General features: G+C 49.9%; 1 long non-coding RNA gene across 7 annotated transcripts in view; it reads right to left on the bottom strand.

The window, feature by feature from the left end:
- LOC139049549 (uncharacterized) overlaps positions 1-21,264 on the bottom strand; it is a 115,008-nt gene that overhangs the window by 48,171 nt on the left and 45,573 nt on the right. For 6 of the 7 annotated variants that reach the window (XR_011508385.1, XR_011508388.1, XR_011508384.1 and 3 more), the window contains 2 exons: positions 15,433-15,643; positions 7,088-7,298 (listed from right to left, as the gene is read on the bottom strand). This is a non-coding gene — a long non-coding RNA (uncharacterized lncRNA). Of the gene's footprint in view, positions 1-7,087; positions 7,299-9,345; positions 9,500-15,432; positions 15,644-21,264 lie in introns of all 7 variants that reach the window. The other variant, XR_011508386.1, reaches the window with a different exon arrangement.

Genomic DNA, 21,264 nt, shown 5'->3' with positions numbered 1-21,264 from the left:
TGAAGTGCTAATTTTATCTCTGTATACTACGTGCGTCTGTATTCTTTTGCGTTGTAAGTTTTCACAAGGAAGCAGTGTTGCGTTAACTGGAACAGTCAAGGCACACAAGACAGAAGAAAAGTTGATTCTTGGGTTTTACATCCCAAGACCACGATCTCATAAGGCACGCCATAATGGGGGCTCTGGATTAATTTTTTTTGCAGCTGGGGTTCTTTAACGCACCCCCAATGCACTGGACACGGGCCCGTTTTGACACGGGCGTCAAAAGAAGAGGTTGGAGGAGCCGTGTCACTTAACAAAGCCGCGCGTTCTTTGCCACTTGCTCGAAGTCAGCCCGCCCGATCTTGTGAATCCACACTTTTCTTCGTTTTGCGTTGCGCCCGGCGGATGGTAAAACAAAAAGCTTTTTGCCGTCACTGGGTCTGTTGTGGCAACCGTAGGCGCAGCAGCACGGCATCGCAATTAAGCACTCGGCCCTAACACATTGTATAAAACTACCGCGCTCCTTCAAACCGCCTGCCGTACTTCGTCGCGGAGGCCCAAAAATGGGGGTCGCAGGCCCAAGATTGGGGGTCGCAGCGCGCTGGAAAGAAAAGATATACAAAAGCGCGGCGCCTGCTCTGCGCCGGAAAGAAAAAAATATACAAAAGCGCGGGGCCCGCTTTCACGTGACACAGATTGGCCAATGGGGGAACGGAGGAGGCTGGGGCGACAGGAGGAGTGGAGGAGGAAGCGCCTGGGTGAGCGGGGTGGCGGAAAGATCTAAGAATGGCGCTACTTTTGGAAAATTGAGGGGCTTTACGCGCCCCGCATTGGACGCGGTGAGCGTGGAGCAATGCAGCGTTCGGCGCGGCAACGAAATGTGCGCCTGAGCAAGCAACGCATGCCTGAGCCTTAGAAACAGCTCGTTTCTAAGGCAACACCGCAATCACTAGAGGCGCTTTTGTACCGCTTTGAAGCATCGTACTCGTGGCTCAGTGGTAGCGTCTCCGTCCCACACTCCGGAGACCCTGGTTCGATTCCCACCCAGCCTGTCTTGCAAGAGTTGAGCCAAAGCCACTTCTCCTCTGTCGTGACGTCACGGTGTCACGTGGTTTCATGGCGACACCGCCGCGCCTGAGGAGCTGGGTTGAGCTCTCGTAATATGCTTCGCATAATAAGAAAAAACACTACGAACTACCCCACCCTAATTTTCTGATCCCCTATATCGAACTGTGCTTTTGTACGTCTCCATTTTTTATCGTTTTCCTACTTTTCTTCCACCAATCCTCTAATCGCACCTTACTAATGCCTATAGCGGACATGTTTACTTTTTCACTGCTCTCGCTGAACCTAAGTGCTTCAAGGAGGCCAGTGGTGCCTAAATCAACCGCTGGGTAGACGTCTTCACATTCTGATAAGAAATGCTCCATAGTCTCCCTAGCTTCACCGCAGCAAGCACATGCGTCTTCTTCCGTTCTTCTGCTTCTTCCTTTATGGTGCTTTTTCTAAGGCATCCAGATCTCGCTTCGAAAAGTAATCAGCTTCCCTCTGAGTTATCATAAATTGTTTCTTTCCTGGTTTCATTTTTTCCTCCTAAGTAGTTACTCATGGCAGGTTTCTTTTCCATTGCCGCCACCCATGACATTACTTAAGCCTATCTTACTTTCCGCTTGACCTTTGTTGCTGTGTTGCCCACCCTACAGGCCGCATACTTGCTGGTACGCTTCCTAGTTCTTTTCCTCGACTGCGAATCAATGTTTTTCCTGTGCAGATACCTGAACACTCTCCCAGGCCCTTAACTTTCTTCCATGTTCCTCAGCCGTTTTCACACTCAATTTTACTGCTCGCTTACCTCACTTCAAAGGTACTCCAGCCCAAATCACCCTGCACAGCTTCAGCTTCAACACAGCTTCAGCACAGCTTCAGAAGCGGTCGAGTGGTGCGCCAGCTGTCGGGGCAGCGTGGTGCATTGCGAGCAGGGGGTCTTCTACGTTGTCGCAAGATGGCTCTGCGTGTGCGCCAAGCGGAGAAGAAATGCAGCAGAGACGTACTTCGCTACTCGTTTAACTGCGACGTCTGTAATTTATAGGCTTATAATTATGGATATACACCGCAGCGTAACTTTCAACGCGCGTTTTTAAGGGAACACCGCATTCACTAGAGGCGCTTTTGTTGCATTCCGAACCATCGAACTCATGGCTGAGTGGTAGCGTCTCCGTCTCACACTTCGGATACCCTGGTTTGATTCCCACCCAGCCCATCTTGTAAGTTGTTTTTATTTATTAATTACCTTTCGCCATTTTTCGCTCACAGCCAAAACCGCCGACGCTGACGACACCGGTTTTTCTGCGGCACGAGCTCCTTAACGCTGCCGCGTTAATGCACGGCGGAATACTCGAAGGGCAACGTCGGTATATCCTTGTAGGTGCTCCACAAAGCTTCATCACTCTGCATTTGCTCGTTGCTGTTGAGTGGTGTTGTCTGCAGTTATTCTTCCTAGAAAGGCGCCGTTGTCAAGTTCGCCTTGCAGTGGCGTGCCAATAAGGGTGCGCGACAGGCAGTCGGCGTCAGGATGCTTCCTCGCGGACTTACGCATCACGGTGATGTCAAATTTGTAGAGTCTGAGACTCCATCGCGCTAGTTGACCTCATGGAACCTTTAAGCTTGCTAGTCAACGCAAGCGAGCTGGTCGCTTACCACTTTTAAGCGCCTGCCGTATATGGAAGGTCGAAATTTCACCGTAACCCAAATGACCGCAAGGCACCCTTTCTCCGTCGTAGAATAATTCGCATGCGCTTTTGATAGTGACCGACTAGCGCAAGCTAATTATGCTTTCAACTCTGTCCTTTCTATAAACTAGCACGGCACCGAGGCCTACGCTGCTTGCGTCGGTGTTCATTTCCGTCTCGGAGTCTTCGTCGAAGTGTTAAAGCACCGGTGGTGACTGCAGCCGTCGTTGCAGCTCCTAAAAGGCGCCGCCTTGCAAAACTGAAAACAGCATGCGCATCTCCATCAGCTGCTCCTTTTAGGTTTCCGGATTATTTATTTATTTATTTATTTATTTATTTCACGTACTTTCAAGGCCCGAAGGCGTTACAGAAAGGAGTGGAGTCAAAACAAGAAGTAATGCAGTAAAAAATAAAAATGCAAACAAGTATTAACAAAAATTTACAAAAGATATTAACAAAAGGCATTCTGAACGGCGGTTTTGAAGTTAGTAGGGTCGGTGATGAGTGCGATTGAGGCGGGAAGGCGATTCCAGTCCGTGCTTGTCCTGGGGATGAATGAGTCACTGTACCGGTTAGTACGGCACAATGGCACCCCGATTTTAAGGCTGTGGTCAGTGCGGGCAGAAATATATGACGGAGGGGTAAGAAGGGTCTCTTTTAAAAGGGGGTTCAAGTGAAAACTTTGTGAAAAAGGGAGAGACGGGAATATTTGCGGCGTGACGAAAGATCAGGTAAGTTAAGAGTTCGTTTCATTGAAGAAATACTTGCATAGCGAGAATAATTAGATAATAATAATAATTATTATTATTAGAGCTGTTAGAGAATTATTAGAGAATTATTAGAGAATTACAGAGCTATTAGAGAATTATTAGATAATAATTAGAGCTGACGGACCGGCCCCCGGCTTGGCCTCTATATGGTCGATGCTACGACGACAGGTAGCGGCCTGGGGACGGCGAACGGAATCGTCATCGAGGGCTCCACTGAGTTGCGGCGAAGTAGTGGGTGATATCGTGAGGGCGTTCACCTTGCTGAGGGAGTGGAGCGTAGACGGCGGACCCTGGTAGTCGCATTTTACGGTATGGGCACAAGCGATAAGCGTGACCCGCTTCACCGCAGTGATAGCAGAACGGATGGTTGTCGTGGGTGCCCCAAGCGTCGGTCTTCCTTGGGATGCTGCGCCGAGCCACTGCCGAGCTTTCTGGCAGCGGCGGCGGTGGCAGACGGAACTGCGGTGCTGCAGGACCCTGGCGTGGGCGCGGAGGGCCCTGGCGCGGGCGCGAAGGGGTACCATGGCGGCGGGTGACGGTGGCTTATGTCATAGCATTTGGCTGGAGTTGCGGCAATTGCGGCTGCAACTGACAAACGCCAAGTGATCATTGTAGTTCCTCCTGGACCCCAAGATCTTGGGCAGGTCTCCACGCATAATGGTCCTGACGGTCTCTTGGAGGTCATCAGAGCCCATTGCTTGGATGGCGCCCTGCAGCGTCGTGAGCACTTGGCGTTCATGTTATCTAGCGCGCATGGACCAAGTTTTCTCAGTCGTCCTTGCCTCTCTGAGGAACTTAGCTATGGCCTTCGGTGGGCTGCGGATCATTTCGGGAAAAATTTCTTGCTTGACGCCCCGCACCAAGACGCAGACTTTTTTTTCTTTCCGGAACATCCTGCCAGAAAGGCCGGGTCATCTCTTCCGTGAAGATCGCGATGGTGTCATTGAGCAGCTGGGCTCGGCTTCCTAGTTGAGTTTCCGTTCGCTGTTTGCCTATGACGCTTGTGAATGTCTGCAGAAAGCCGCTGCACAACAGGTGCCACTTTGTTAAGATGGTTTCTCGATTCTGGAGGCACGTCCTGGCGGCGTCTTACAATGCGAAAAAGACATGGTGCAGCTTGTCGTTCCTCTTTTAATTAGTAAATTTCATACTTCTCCAGCAATTTTCCGGGTCCACATATGTTTATCCGTGGAACGTCGGCGTTTCCCTGGGCTGCTGCAGCACGATTGGTGCTGGCGACAGTGGGGCTGCCATTGTAGCTGCTGTCATGGCCGTGCACTTCCTCGTCTTTTCAAGTAGAAATCCGAACTGCGGTAGCAGTCCTTGCTGCCTTCGGCCATCTCTCTGCTAATCTCTCTGGCTTGGATCGCGGCTTCGCGGTGGCGTTCGTTACATGAACGCACGGACATCTTAACCAGATTGCGAAACACAGCAGCAAAAGTGTCAGTTTCACTAAATTGTTATTGGGCGAACCTGTACCCACAAAAGCAAGTTACACTCAGAGCACAACGATGGCTGCAAACACAGCCGGTTGTCGTCGAAAAATTGATATGCCGGTGAAGGACTATGTGCCATGTGACGCAATGAGAATAGTAACCTACTCGGAGGTTTTGAACAATGGCGCATAACAACGCCTCAAGCAAACACGTCTCACTGTGTGTTCTGTGTATTACGACGACAAACAGCAGTGGCACACGCAAGGTAACAGTGATCGTGAACTTACCCCTTTTGCATTGTATAAAACGCCGAATAAATGAAACATTCTACATGATTATCACCGCCAGTTATCGTCAGTCAAAGCAAATGGCACAGAACGCTTGGCTTACGTTCAGTTCCACAGTGCGTCGGATCGACATAATTTTTTGTCTCAGTTTTTCTCACCAGCACTTTCACAGATGCGCATCAGGTTAAGAATGATGTTCTGAACTCGAAAAAATTTAGGCTGCATACCACTTCCATTGGAAGTTTTGCCAAGTCCTTTGCGCCCTTGTTTTGAATGCCTTAGGCTATGGATATATCACCAGGAGCATAGTGCAACTCGCTTAGCACTGTTGCTGGAAAGTATTTTCTCTGCCTATGAGGTATGGTAGCTTCCGTTATTAATTAAAACGACACGCGCGGCCCAGGGGAACTGGCATGGAAGCTTTGATGCATAGCGCCAACTATACAGCCATTGAACAGCGAGGACTCTGGAGACTCAACTGCGCTAATGGCTAATGACGCCTTGTCTTCACAAAGACAGACTTTACTTGGAGAAAGAACGTCAGCTATGGCTCCGCATAAACCTTCACGATGTTTTCGCCTGCACCATTATTTCAGTTACGCACCTGCCGCAAAAAGCATTTCCAGTAGCTTTAAAGACTAAGCATAGAGTCCACTTTTTGGGCAAGCCTATTCGCTGCGTACAACGGAAGCAGCGCACAAAATGCACACCGTGAGAGAGAGAGAGAGAGAGAGGAAAAAAGAAACAGTGCCTCAGGATTGTCGTATCTGGACACACGAGCAGAGAAGCGTGGACCACTGTTGTCGCTGTTCTAGCGCTGGTTACTACGCTCTTACCTTATGCCTGGTTGGATGTTTTAATGCTTCTTCAGGCGCAATATGTACACCATGTGCGTATGCAGGCGTACGTAAATAGAGTTCCTCTATAGGATATACGAGAATTTTAGGAGCACGCTGTCTGAAGCGACGACAGTCCACGCCAGCGACACGGAGAGCCGCCTGTTTATTACCATAAAGGTGAGGTTTTATGACAGCGATATCGAAAACCAGCCTGAAGAAGAGTGAGTTCCGAAACTATGTGTTGCGGTGAATTAGGGCAGTTTATCTTGTACACCATGCTCCTAGCGCGTGGTAACCAACCACAGGCGATCATGCACAAGCCGGAGATCCCTCCGACGGAGTCCGCTGTGACAGAAAGTAGAGCTTTGGGAGATGTTAAGCCCGAAACCTGTTTTAGTTTTGTTGTTCCTCGGTAAGTGGCTGCACAAACGTGCTCTTAATTCTGTAAACTTGTTCGTATACACATAACTTACGCATCGGTTGTTGACAAGCCACTTTCGTGCTGCATGAGCTTGCGCCTTGTAGATGTCCACAGCCCAATAGGCCTACTGGTGTATTTCACGCAAAAATATTATGGTGTTTTACGTGCCAAAACCACGATCGGATTATGAGGCACGAAGTAGTGGGGGACTCCGGAAATTTGGACCACCTGGGATTTTTTAACGTGTACCCAAGTCTGCGTAGACGAGTGTTTTCGCATTTCGCCGCCATCTATTAAACGCAAGCCCTCAGGATGACAGATCGCTTTGTGCGCTGATATCCAAGGCCAGTGCAAGTATCGAGAATCAGTTTCTGATCTGACACGCTTCGATAACTCGGGTGGAATCACTGTTCGGGCTTTCGTTATGCTGGGCTTACGAGGAAATTATTTCACGGCTGTGTCACTGAAAAACCCGGGCGGTAGTAGTTTTGGGAAGTGCGGCTGCGTGTGCGTTGCGTCTCATATGAATGCTGTAGTTATGTCTGACCGCGTAGTATTTTAGATGAAACTGCAAATTTCTAATTTGAGGCACCTGTTCTAGAAAGAAAAAGAAAGTGGCATACCTGCGTTTTGACAAGTTCAGCAAGTTCACTTCTAACGACTGATGTAGGGTTTCCGATGCGGAACGTCACTATTGGCGAAATAGTTCGGCTGTAGGGTTCGGGCTCTGATCCTCTCTGGCCATGTCTTGGGGAAGTCGATGGCTACCGGCTTGAAGTATTGTGTGCCGTCTGCCGCTGGGTGAAGGATTTGCGATGAAGGCTGTAGCAGCGCCTGCGCGACGTGAAAAAGCCATTCCGTTTGAATATAAATTAAAAAAAGTAAACGTTCAGCCATCGCGTGATCTGATTCACTTACTGTCAAATCTTTTCCGCACGAAAAAATAAGAATGTGCAATTTAGCCATGGATGAAACTGTACATGTGGCGTTCCGTATGAAATGGCACTTACAGACTGACGGCATATCGGCACATGCATTTGTTCATCTTTTTCCGGTGACCGCTTTTCTGCCGCTACCAAACGTAGCGGCAGGCGTTCGGCGGAGTACGGAAGATATGTCGAAAGTTTCTCGAATGGTATCGGTGGTTCTATTCGTTGTCTGTTGTCATGGCACGTTGTGTGACCATACTGTACGCGCGAACCGAATTCTGCAGTGCGTTATACAATGTACGCAGGCACCAGCGATTCTGCTGGCATGCTTAGCACACCCATCAGATTTCGCCGATCGCCGACTGTGCTCGCCACCATCGTTGTACTTTGAATGTCACTTGCTGTTGTGGGCTCAGGTTCGTCCAATAAAGGGTTAGTTTCATGATTCACAGTTTTCGCTCCTTGCTTCATCGTCACTATAGGACGTGGCATCTGGTAGAGGCTCTTTGCGTTCATGAACGGAAGCCGCCACAAAGCCGTGAAACAGGCCCGGACACCTTATAGAATACCAGCTTCGCCCCAGACAATAATTGGCCCCCGGAGCAAGAACTTGTGCCTTAGATGAACGATAGGTGCCACGACAGTAGCCACGATGTCGGCTTCGGAGGCATTTCGGTGGCTTCGGCGGCTTTGGTGCCAGCTCAGTGAGGTACCGACCTTCCGCGGATCTTCATTCAAAACCTGCAAAGGTGTCTGGAGACTTACGACAGGGCCACCGCCTTCAAGAACTCCAACTACGACGGCAGGATGCGTCATGTAGAGTTCTTCTTCGAAGACGCCGCCAGGACGTGGTTCGAGAATCGAAAGTCAACCCTTGCAACGTGGGACCTCTTGCGCAGCGGTCTCTTGAACACCTTGGCGAACGTCGCACGCAATGAAAGGGTTGAAGCGATAACTGGAATCCTGCGTGCCGCTCCCAAACGAGAACATTGGCATCTATACGAAAGAGATGGTCCGCCTGTTCCGCCACGCCGACCTGGACATATCAGAGGACAAGAAAGCGCTCTTTCTTATGCTTGGCGTGAAGCAAGAGCTTTTCCCCGGATTAATTCGCATTCTCCCAAGACCATCACAGAATTTTTAACGGAAGCCACGGCAAAGGTGAAAACGCTAGAAATGCATACTGGGCAATATAACCGCCACGTGCTTCCGTTGGAGAGCGAAATGCAACCACTAGTATGCTACGAGCTCCAAGAGATCATCAGATCCGCTGTACATGAAGAACTGCGCAGTACGCTCCCTTCTACGCAGACTCAGCAGGAAGCGTTGACCTAAGCCGCACTAGACCTTCATAGCCAGTCGTCACCCTCCTCTTCCGCACACTCGCCAGGGCCCAGTAACGGCGCAGTTCCGTAGTCTGCCGCAGCAGCCACGAGGTGGCCCTCCTGGCCCCCGCCCAGCGCAGCTATCCAAGAAAGAACGATGTATTGTGCTCTAGAACGCCGTCCTGTTTGTTATCACTACGGAGAAGCCGGCCATGTCTACCATCGATGCCCGTACAGCGACGTGGCTTTACGAGGGTTCGTCGTGTATGTGACGCGCCCACAGCAATGTCAGCGGCCTCGTGATATTGCCGACTATCTCGCCGCAACTCAGTGGTGCCTTCGACGACCGTCCCGTTCGCCGTCACCAAGCAGCTACTTGTCGCCGCCACGCCAAAAGTACACTGGCCCAACCCGTGGGCGGGCCCATAGCCTATTTCCAGAAAACTAAAGGCATCAACCTAAGGAGGTGGAGTTGCTGTACGTCGAAATGCCGAAGACAATCCGCCGACATCGACAACGTAGCATCTCCATGCCGACGAAGCTTCGAAGCCAAGAATACGCGAACAGAAGACCAGACGACGTGACGTACCAGACATTCACTGCAATGTAATGCGAAGAAGTACCGACCTTGATGTTCTGGTAGAGGATCACGACGTCACTGCTTTAGGCATTGCAGCAGCCGACTTTCTGTCGTGAGTGCACCCTTTCTTGGCCGACAAGATGATGAAAGTCACGAGTGCCTGTAGGCTTCTGGAGGACCCGTAATAACGCTGACCGGAATCTGCATAGAAAGAACTACAGTTCATGACCGGACCTACCCTGCAACCGTCGTTGTCCGGCTACAATGCAGACGGGACGTAATTCTCGGCATGTATACGTCTTGAGTCAACAGGGTGCAGTCATCAGCCTAAAATTGATAACTCTGTCGACAAACCAAGCGATACTACTGAAGGGGACTCTGTAGTTGGAGACCGAATCAGTATCGCGCCGCGCCAGCATGATTTCCGTCGCCGCAGAAGCAGCCGGTGACATGAATGACATCGTCGAGAATGACGAACAGCTGCTGGGTGATTGGTAATTGCAAATGGTAACGCACAGTTACGCCGAGGAAAAGTACAAGTATTGGTGACGAACTTCAGCCACGAACATTAGCACTTGAACAATGGCACAAAGATCGCATGCCTGGAAGAAGTTACAGCAGTCAGTGATGCGCTTGTTCTGTTTTGAATTTTGCCGAAGATATATCGAGGGAGCGTGGTCTTGAACGACTCTTTAATATTGATAAGTATCTTCCCTGTTATAAGCAAAGAACAGCTCAACGGTGTCCTCCAGCTATAAAATGACTGCTTTTCGTCGTCATCAAGGATCCGACAAACATCAGTTGCTAAGGATTGCATAATGACCTGAAAATACCCACCACTCCGCCACAGCCCTTACCCAGTTTCCACGCGCAAATATGAAGGTATATAAGTAACAAATCGACGAAATTCTCCACGACGACATCATCCAGCTGTCGAAAAGTCTGTGGGCGTATGCTGCAGTCATCGCGGAGGAGGATAGAATTCTGCATTTCTGCATCGATTAGCGCAGCCTGAACAAAATCACGAAGGGCATATAAACCCTCCGAGTGGTGGATGGCTCGAAAAAATTACTAACGGATGCGAAACTTTCGTTACCGAGAGGAACGAAGGCATTGGCATTTTCAGTGACTTTTAAAAAAGACTGAGCGAGGTCAAAGTGAGCGCATCAGAGAAACACTAGAAAAACATTTATTTACTACACACTTGACGAATAGAACTAAAATCCCGGGGAATCAAGCACTAAAGTCTCACAGAACTATATAGTCGAACGTCGCGATAAATAATGTTTGTAAATGTTCACCCTGTCGATGTCAATGTGCTGTCGGTGGGTCGGTAGGTTCCGCTTCACGATGGCGCCAGGAATGAGCGTTGTATGGTCGGACAGCTCATAGGAGGCGTAGGAACCGGCAGCAGGGCAGGTCTGGCTCAGTCTGGTCCCGGAGAACCAACGTACGACACATGGATGGAATTTGTACCGGTACAAGTGCAGCGGACCATGGATGGCTGAAGAATCGCCAGGTAACTGGCGTAGCTAGCTGGCTTCGGGACCAGAACCTGACCAGCTCTTGCTGCTTGGCACTACTCGTTTCTGAGTCCAAACCCAAACACGGAGGCAGAACTGGTACTCGACGTAACGTCATCGAAGGTGGTTGTGTAGGCTTTCGATCCTCCACTGGTTCTTGATCCGCAGGTGGGCTAGCTGTCGAGCTTCGTCGACACGGTGAAGACAGGCGGTGACTTCCAGATACACTTCGTCGGTGACGTGCAGCAGCATGGCGTCGAAAGCCGTGGTCGAGTTCCTGCCGTAAACCAGCTTGTGCGGCGCGATCGCGGTGTTTCTTGCACCGCCATGTTGTGAGCGAAGGTTACGTACGGGAGGATGGCACCCCACGTATTGTGTTCGACGTAGACATACATCGCTAACATGTCGGTGAGCGTTTTGTTCAGACGTTCGTTAGGCCATTCGTCTGTGTGTGGTAAGCAGTTGTCCTCCTGTGCCTTGTCTGACTGTTCTGCAGAATGGCTTGGATGAGCTCCGTTGTAAAGGCCGTTCCTGTGTCGGTGATGAGGACTTCTGGGGCGCCATGTCGTTGCAGGATGTCCTCGAAGAAAAATTTCGCTCCTTCCGCTGCACTACTTTTGGGCAGGGCTTTCGTTTTGGCGTAGCTCGTAAGGTAGTTGTCGGCCACGAAGATAGACTTGTTTACATATATTGATGTCGCAAAGGGTCCCAACAAATTCACCACAATCTGCTAAAGCTGTGCGCCAGGACGCTTGATCGGCTGCAGTAAACGTTAAAACGTGATGGCCTTGACGGTAGTGTCTTGCGCCGCTGGCAATCATTGACTGTCGTGACGTTGCGGTCGACGTCAGTGGTCACGAGTGCGCAATAGTACTTCTCTTGTATTCTTGTGAGCGTACAGGAAAAACGAAGGTGCCCACTTTTAGCTGGAGTGTTGGTGGCACAATGAGAAGGTAGTTTGCGCGGATTGAAGGGAGGTTCTTTTTACGAGGACGTCGTTGCGCAAGCATAACGAAAACAACCCACGGCGAGATACCCTTAAGACAACGTCGGTATTGCCTTCTAAGTGGTCCACAAGGCTTCATAACGCCGCATCTGCTCTTTGCTGTTCAGCGGTGTTACCTGCCGTTACTGTTTCTAGGAAGGCGTTGTTGTCGAGTTCGCCTTGCGGTTGCGGGCCAATAGGGGTGCGTGAAAGGCAGTCAGCGTCAGTATGCTTCCTCCCGGACTTACGCAGCAGCGTGATGTCAAATTTCTAGAGTCTGAGACTCCATCGCGCTATGATGGACCTGATGGATCCTTTAATTTTGCCAGCCAACGCAAGCGTGTTGGTCGCTTACCATGTTGAAGCGCCTGCCTGATATGGAAGGCCGAAATTTCGCCGGAGCCCAAATGATCGCAAGACACTCTTTCCGTCGTAGAATAATTCGTTTCCGCTTTTCACTGTGGCCGGCTAGTGTAAGTTATTATGCTTTCAACTCCGTCGTCATTTCTATGAACTAACACGTCACCGAGGCCTACGCTACTTGTGTAGTCACCACCAGTGAAAGCACTGGTGGTGACTACAGCCGTCGTTCGAGCTCCTAAATGGCGTCGTCTTTCAGAAATAAATCGGCAACCGCACCTCCATCGCTTGCTGCTCTTACTTTTCGGGGTAAGGGCTAGTGGATAGTCGTCGAGGGCTTCACTGAGTGGCGGCAAGGTAGTGGGGGATATCGTGAGGGCATTCGTTTTGCTGAGGGTTTGGAGTGTTCACGGCGAACCCTCGAAGTCGAATTTCACCGCATGGGTACCAGCGACCCTCGTAGTCCCATTTCACGGTATAGGCACCAGCGATAAACGTGACCCGCTTCTGCGCAGTGATAGCAGAGCGGATGGTGGTCGGCTTGCGCGCCTAGTGTCGGCCTTCCTTGGAAGGCTACGCTGTGCCACAGTACGGCTTTGTGGCAGCGGCGTGAACGCGAAGGGGCACCATGGCGGAGGCCGATGGGGCATTATTTCATCGCGGCTGGCTGGAGTTGCGCCGATTGCGACTGCAACTGAGGAGCTTAAGTGGTCGCTGTAGCTCGCCCAGGACCCCTTCAGTGACCGAGGGCACCTGTGGTTGCTACGAAGGCAAGATGTTGCGCAGTTCTTCGCGCACTATGGTCTTGATGGTCTCTTGGAGGTCATCGGAGCCCAGTGCTTGCATGGCGCGCTGCGGCGTCGTGAGCACTTGGCGGTTATATTATGTTGTACGCCTTTACAAAGTTTTCTCAGTCCTCGTTGCCTTTAGCAAGAACTCAGCTATGGCTTTCGGCGGGATGCGGATCAGTTCGGCGACTTTTTTTCCTTGACGCGCCGCATTAAGAAGCGCACTGTTTTTCTCCCGCGACATTTCTGGGTCCGCCTGCAGGGAAAAGACGGGTCATCTATTCCGTGAAGATCGCGATGGTTTTGTTGAGCAGCTGGACTCGGTTTTCTAGTGCAGTTTGGGCTCGCTCTTGGCCGTCTGCAGGAAGCCGCTAAAGAACAAGTGCCACTTTGTTAAGATGGTTTCTAGATTCTGGAGCCGCGTTCTGTCGGCGTCTTAAACTGCAAAAAAGACATGGCGCAGCTTGTTGTTGCACTTTTAATTGGTAAATTTCATACCAGTGTAGCCAGCTTTCCGAGTCCTCATATGTTTATCCGTGGAACGTCGGTGGTTCCCTGGGCTGCTGCAGCACGATTGATGCTGGCGAAACTGGGGCTTCCATTGTAACTGCTTCCGTGGCCGTGCACTTCCTCGTATTTTAAAGTAAAAGTCCGTAGTACGGTAGCAATCCTTGATGCCTTCGGCCATCTCTCTGCTACTTGGTAACGTTGGAGTTGTCCTCGGGTGTTGGGTTCGATCGAGGCTTCATGGTATTCGTTCGTTATGCACGGGAACCTCCACCAGATGGTGAAACACGGCTGCAAAACCCTCAATAGTCTGTCTAAATTTTAATTGAGCGAACCTGTGCTAATAAAAGCAAGTTACACTCAAAGCACAACGATAGCTGCAAACGCAGCCGGTTATCATCGAAAATTTGATCTGCAGGCACCACCAACTCACCACACATATATTTTGCTAAACACTGAATAAATGAAACATTTTCGCCATGAATATCACCGCTAGTTATTGTAAGTCAATGTAAACAGCACAGAACGCTTAGCTTACGATGTCCACAGTGCGTCGGATCCGCATAAGTTTTTGTCTGAGTAATTTTCTCAACAGCGCTTGCACAGACGCTTATCTCGTTAGGAATGATGTTCTAAAGTAAAAAAAAAAGTTTAGGATGCAGGCCGGTTCCGTTGGATGCTTGTCTCTTGCCTCCTTGTTTTGAATGCCTTGCGCTAAGAGCATTTTTTTCTGGCTACGAGGTACGGTAGCTCATTTGTTACATACCAGCAACGCACTTGTCGCAAAAAGCATGTCCAGTAGCTTTAAAGCTTTTTGGAAAAGCCAATTCGTTGTGTACAACCGAAGCAGCGCACAAAATGCACACAGCGAGAGAAAAAGAAACAGTGCTCCAGGATTGACCTATGTGGACACACGAGCAGTGCAGTGTGGACCACTGTTGTCGCCGTTATAGCTTTTTCAGGCTAAATATGCACACCGTGTCCCTATGCAGGCATAGAATTTGTCCCCCTTTAGGATATACCAGAATTCTAGGAACACGCTTTCTGAAGCGACCACAGTCCACGCCAGCGACGTGAAGAGCCGCCTGTGTTATACCATAAAGGTGTGGATTTATGACCGCCATATCGACAACCAGCCTCAAGAAGAGTGAGTTCCAAAACCATGTGCTGCATAGAATTAGGGCAGTGAAGATTGCACACCATGCTTCTAGCGCGTGGTAACGAACCACAGGCGATAATACACAAGCCGGAGTTCTCCACGACGGAGTCCGCTGTGACAGAAAGTAGAGCTTTGGGAGATGTTAAGCCCGAAACCTATTTGAGTTTTGTGTTTCCTCGGTAAGTGCCTGCGCAAACTCGCTCTTATTTTTGTAAACTTGTTCGTATACGCATAACTTACGCATCGGTTCTTCACAAGCCAGTTTTGTGTTACATGTGTTTGCCCCTTATACAAATCCACAGTCCAAGAGGCCTACTGGTCTATTTCACGCAAAAATGTTATGGTGTTGTAGGTGCCAAAACCACGATCTAGTTATGTGGCACGAAGTAGTACAAGGACTCCGGAAATTTGGACCACCTGGGCTTTTTTAACGTGCACTCAAGTCTGCGTAGACGAGTGTTTTCGTATTTCGCCGCCATCTATTAAGCGCAAGCCCTCACCTTGATAGATCGCTTTGTGCGCTGATATCCAAGGCCAGTGCAAGTATTGAGAATCACTTTACGATCTGATAGGCTTCGATAACTCAGGTGGAAGCGCTGTTCGGGCTTTCGTTATGCTGGGCTTACGAGGAAATTATTTCACGGCTGCCTCACTGAAAAACCCGGGCGGTAGTAGTTTTGGGAACACCGTCTGCGTGTGCGTTGCGTGTCATATGAATGGTATAGTTATGTCTAAATGCGTAGTATTTTAGCTGAAACTGCAAATTTCAAAATTTGAGGCACCTGTTCTAGAAAAAAAAAAAATTGGCGTACCTGCGTTTTGATAGGTTCAGTAAGTCGACATCTTACGACCGATGCAGGGTTGTCGATGCAGAACGTCGCTATCGGCGAAATAGTTCGGCTGTAGGGGTCGGGCTGTGATCCTCTCTGGACACGTCTTGGGGAAGTCGATGGCTACTGGCTTGAAGTGGAGTCTGCCGTCTGCTGCTGGGTGAAGAGCTTGCGACGAAGACTGTAGCAGCGTCTGCGCGACGTGAAAAAGTCATTGCTTTTGAACATAGATGAAAAAAAAATGTAAAGGTTCAACCACCGCATGATCTGATTCACTTACTTTCAAATGTTTTCCACACAGGAAAATAAGAATATGCGATTTAGCCATGGTTGAAACTGTACATGTGGCGTTCCGAAAGAAATGGCACTTACATATTGACAGCATATCGACTCATGCACTTGTTCGTCTTTATCCGGTGACAGCTATTGAGCCGCTACCAAACGTTGAACGTTATCGCTCGGCGGAGGACGCGCCTCCATTTATCGAAGGTTTTTTTAATGGTATCAGCGGTTCTATTCGTTGTCTGTTGTCATGGCACATTCTGTGACCAGATTGTACGCGAGACCAGAATTATGCAGTGCGTTACGCAAGTTACACAGGCCCCAGCGATTATGCTGGCACGCTTAGCACGCTGATCAGATTTCGACGATCACCGACTGTGCTGACCGCTACGGTTTTACTTTCAATGTCACTTTCTGTTGTGGGGTCAGATCCGTGCAATAAAGAGTTTGTTTCATGATTCACAGTTTTAGCTCCTTAGTTCATCGTCACTAGAACATGGCATCTGGTAGAGGCGCTTTGCGTTCATCTACCGGACGCCCCCGCAAAGCCATGGGACCGGCGAGCATCTTTAAGAGAACGCCAGCGTCGCCCCACATCATCGAGCCAGCTGCAGGCTACAATATCTGTCCCCCGAGCAAGCACTTGTTCCTCAGATGAGCGATAAGTGCCATGACAGAAGCCACAATGGCAGCGTCAGTGGCACTTACACCGAACGTGTTGCAGCAGCCCGGTGAACCACCAACCTCCCGCGGGTCTTCATTCGTTACCTGGAAAGCTGGCTGGAAACTTACGAAAAGGTCAGCGCGTTCAGGAAGTCAACTATGACGACAAGTTGCGTCATGCATAGTTCTCCGAAACTAAGCCGCATAACCCCCCTCCCCGTCCCTCTTCCCCCGCCCACGCCGGCACTCCTCAATCATGTCCCTAAAGCGCCACCAGACCAGTCTTGAGACTTGGCAGCTATTCGGCGGTCAGCACTGGAATGCTGTTGCAATATTATGGCCCAGGTGTCGAAACGATCACTCACCAGGTCTAGGAAAAGGCCGCTGAACTGATGGCATGAAGCAGCTCGACATTCTCCCAGCTAAGAGATGGCGGAATATTTTCGCCTTTCTCGTTATTTCGATGCTTGTTCCGAAATCTCAACGTGCTGGCGCTAGAAAGGCCGTACTGGTCACTTTTCTATGATCTATGTTTCACAGCCGTTCCCCCAAATATCGAAATTTCAATCAAACCGTGCAATAACCGTTCAATCTATAAGAAATATTAATGTCACCCGTTCCCTCGTGTGGTTTTTATCCTTATTTGTAGAACACTATTCGGGCGCAATTGGCAACGGGAGAAAAGAGTCACATGAAATTCAAAATTAAGCAATCTATGGAGAAAGAGAGCCGAGGAAACAGCCAAACTGGAAATAAAAGCAAAAAATAACAAATTTAGGCGCTGTTTGTGAAAATATTTTTCCACGAAAATCTTTTTATTAAAAAGGAAGTAGAGGAAATGGCGCCGGACGTGAAGACTGGTTCTATGTGTTTTCAATGAAACTGCTAAAGTTATCATTCGAACCGCCTGATGAAGCTACTTATTTGCTGTGCTTTTGTGGATGTTTTTATAACCTTTTGCGGTGTCGTAGTGCGCCTAGAACCCCAGCGTCCAGCGCTCTACGCGGTTGTATGGGACTGGTGGCCAGGCTTCATTAGGCAACTTCCCAAATAACGATACGAGTCGGTTTGGGCACCTAATTTGGTATAGAAGTAAACGAGGGGTACAAAATAACTGTGATTGTTCCACAAATATATCGTTCTCGATAATTCTTTCAGAGCTAATTAGAAAAACAGTGGTAGAAATCTTCATTTTACGCTTTCGCTTGTTGACTTGTTCTTGGTTGTTTCCTTGCTGCGTTTCTTACCTGCGTGAGCCAATGTGATGTGGTTCCTGGTTTGTCATGTAAAGGATAGCTGTATGTCACAGGCGTGCTTGCGAAATACACCTTGTTTCGCTTCTCTTTAGTGGGTGTACGTGCTTTTATAGCGAATGGTGGGAATTAAGGTTTCTGCTAGTATAAGTACACCGCCCCTCATTTGCATAAAAAAGTTACTTTGGGGATGCGCTCCCCTCCCTCCTGAAAAAAAATCCTGGGTACGTGCCTCCTCGAAGCGAAGAATACGCAAGAAGGAGACCTGACGACCCGACGTATAAGACACTCTCTGCGATGTAAGGCTAAGAACTACCGACCTCGATGTTCTGGTTGATGATCACAGCGTCACTATCTTAGTCTGTACAGGAGCCGACTGCTGTGTCGGCGCTGGCCCCTTCCTTGTCCGACAGGTTGAGGAAACTCATGAGTGCCTAGGAGGGCCATCAAATCTTGGCAGCTGGAGGACACCTAATAACGCTGACCGGAATCTGCATGGCAAGGGTTACAGATGATGACCGGACTAGCCCAGCGACCGTCGTTGTTTTGCAACAATACTCATGCGTCGTAATCCTCGGCATATACTTCTTGAGTCAACGTGGTGAAGTCATCGACTTAATATTGATGAAGCCTAGCGATACCGCCGCAGCGTTCTCACAATAATCGCGCCCTAAGTGTACTTGAAGACCTGAGTCAGTAACCCGCGTCGCGCCTGCATCATGATTTTCGTCGCCACAGAAGCAGCCGCAGGCATCAAACCCATCGTCGAGAGCGACAAACAGCTGCTGGTCGATTGTGAAATTGGCGCTGCAAACGGTATCGCACAGTTAAGACGAGGAAAAGCAGAACTATTCGTGACGAAGTTCAGCCACGAACATAAACACCTGAAGAATGCACGAATATGGCATACTCGGAAGAAGTTGCAGCAGTCAGCGATGCACTTGTTCCCGTTTGGATTTTGCCGAAGATATAATGACGGCGCGTGGTCTTGAACCACTCTTTGATATTGATCCATCTTTTCCCTGTCATAAGCAAGAACAGCTCAATGGTATCTTCCTGCTATACGAGGACTGCTTTTCGTCGTCATAAAGGATCCGAGAAACAGCAGTTGCTAAGCATCGCATAATAAATGAAAAATGTGCTCCACCCCTCCGCCAGTGCCTTTACCCCGTTTTATATATAATATTGTTACGGTGAAGTGAAGGAAGACGTTGAATTGGACTAGAGAAAGACGAAGTCTGGCGGTTGCCTGAACGCCATATCCATCATTTGTAAATATAAGTTATTTTATACTCGTGGGCCTGCTTTCTTCCCGCAACATTTTGGTGGAGGTGCGGGGTCCACTGGTCGTCGCCTCCTCGGTGGTCGTCTCCGAGTCACTACAGCCAAGTACCCGACAATCGCACTTTCTCGCCCTATACGCCAACTAGGAACATCAACGCCGACAGTGCTCCACCAAGATCCAGCCGATCCCCGTCTCCGCAAGGTCGTAGGTCCCGTTCGCCTCTCGTTCACCGCTCTTCGTCCCCTTCTGCAACCGGTCGCTTCGCTTCGGGAAACTAGGCGGTGCAGCTCCCGGAGGTGAAGCTGCAACTCCGACCCGGCCCACAAATCCTCTATTGACCCTGCCTACATGTGGAAACCTGCTGGACATTGAAGTCGATGGCGTTCCTGTTAGATCTCTCGTTGATACAGGAGCGCAGCTTTCAGTTATGAGCGCTGCTCTCCGCCGCCGGCTCAAAAAGGTTCTGACCCCCGCCGTACCGTGCACCGTGCGAGTCGCCGATGGGAGTACGTCACCTGTCCTTGGAATGTGCACAGCACGTGTGACCATTGGGGGCCATTATACCGTTGTTCTATTTATCGTCCTTGAACACTGCCCACACGACCTAATTCTCGGCCTCGACTTCCTTTCGAAACACTCTGCCCAAATTGACTGCTCCGCAGGTGTTGTACAGTTGGACCTGCCGCTTCCTGCCGACGCAACCACTTGTGCTCCACACCGCTTATGTGCTGCTGAATTTGCAAGGCTGTCTCCACAGGCTGCTACAAATGTCCTGCTGACGCCCTGTCCTCCCGTACCTGATGGCGAGTACGTCCTGTCGCCGCTTACTGACGTGGTTTTGTCGCGTAATATTGCCCTACCGAGCACCTTAATTCGGATCCGCGAAAACTGCGCTCGCGTGCCCATCCTCAATTTTGGGTTCTCGTCACATGTTTTGCCACACGGTATCGCCATAGCGCATATCACTCCTTTGGAAGAATTTCAGATTTCTTTTTTGACCTCTGAATCCTTCCTCAGTACGAACGGACCTTTGTCATCCACTCCTTCGTACTCGACGCCTGCGGACGATGTTTCTAAGATGATCGCCCCCGACCTTCCTTCCGAGCAAACAACAGCTCTTCGTCATCTCCTGTCATCTTATCGGGACATCTTTGATTTGGACGACCGTCCACTTGGCCAGACATCTGTTGTCACGCATCGCATCAACACCGGTGACGCCAGCCCCATTCATAGGCGGCCATATCGTGTCTCGGCAACAGAAAGGGCCATCATACAGAAAGAAGTAGACAGGATGATGGACAAGGACATCATTGAACCCTCCAGTAGCCCGTGGGCATCACCGGTTGTCTTAGTAAAGAAAAAAGATAACTCGTGGCGCTTCTGCGTTGACTACCGTCACCTCAACCGGATAACAAAGAAGGATGTTTATCCCTTGCCTCGCATTGATGACGCTCTTGACTGCCTTCACGGATCCCAATACTTTTCATCAATTGACCTCCGCTCCGGCTATTGGCAGATTAGCGTCGATGAGATGGACCGCGAGAAAACCGCCTTTGTCACACCGGACGGTCTGTACCAATTTAAAGTCATGCCCTTTGGATTATGCAATGCGCCAGCTACATTCGAGCGCATGATGGACTCTCTCTTGCGCGGCTTGAAGTGGTCTACATGCCTGTGTTACCTCGACGATGTGATTGTGTTTTCGCCGAACTTTGAGAGCCACCTGCGGCGCCTCACAACCATACTCTCCGTGTTTCGCAGGGCTGGCCTTCAGCTAAACTCCTCCAAGTGCCATTTCGGTCGCCGTGAAATTAACATGCTTGGTCATCTCGTCAACGCCGCCGGAATCCAACCTGATCCACAGAAAGTTCACGCCGTGCGAAATTTTCCTGTACCTTGTTCAACGAACGATGTCCGTAGTTTTCTGGGCTTATGCTCTTATTTTCGGCGATTTGTGAAAAATTTTGCGGACATCGCTCACCCTCTCACTGACCTTCTTAAGAAAGACGCCTCTTTCTCTTGGGGACCGCTACAGGAGAAAGCCTTCTCTACCCTGATTGAGCGGCTTACCACTTCCCCGATTCTCTCCCACTTTGACCCTTCTGCGCCCACTGAAGTACGAACTGACGCGAGTGGTCATGGCATCGGCGCTGTCCTCGCTCAGCGTCAACAGGGCCAAGACCGTGTCATCGCTTACGCTAGCCGCCGCCTTTCCACGCCCGAGCGAAATTACTCCATTACTGAGAGAGAATGTCTCGCGCTCGTATGGGCGGTCGCGAAATTTCGCCCGTACCTTTTCGGTCGGAGCTTCTGCGTTGTCACTGACCATCA

Source organism: Dermacentor albipictus, chromosome 9, assembly GCF_038994185.2.
Source record: "Dermacentor albipictus isolate Rhodes 1998 colony chromosome 9, USDA_Dalb.pri_finalv2, whole genome shotgun sequence".
NCBI lineage: Eukaryota > Metazoa > Arthropoda > Arachnida > Ixodida > Ixodidae > Dermacentor > Dermacentor albipictus.
The sequence above is the reverse complement of the archived record's forward strand: the minus strand, read 5'-3'. Positions and strand labels throughout refer to the sequence as shown.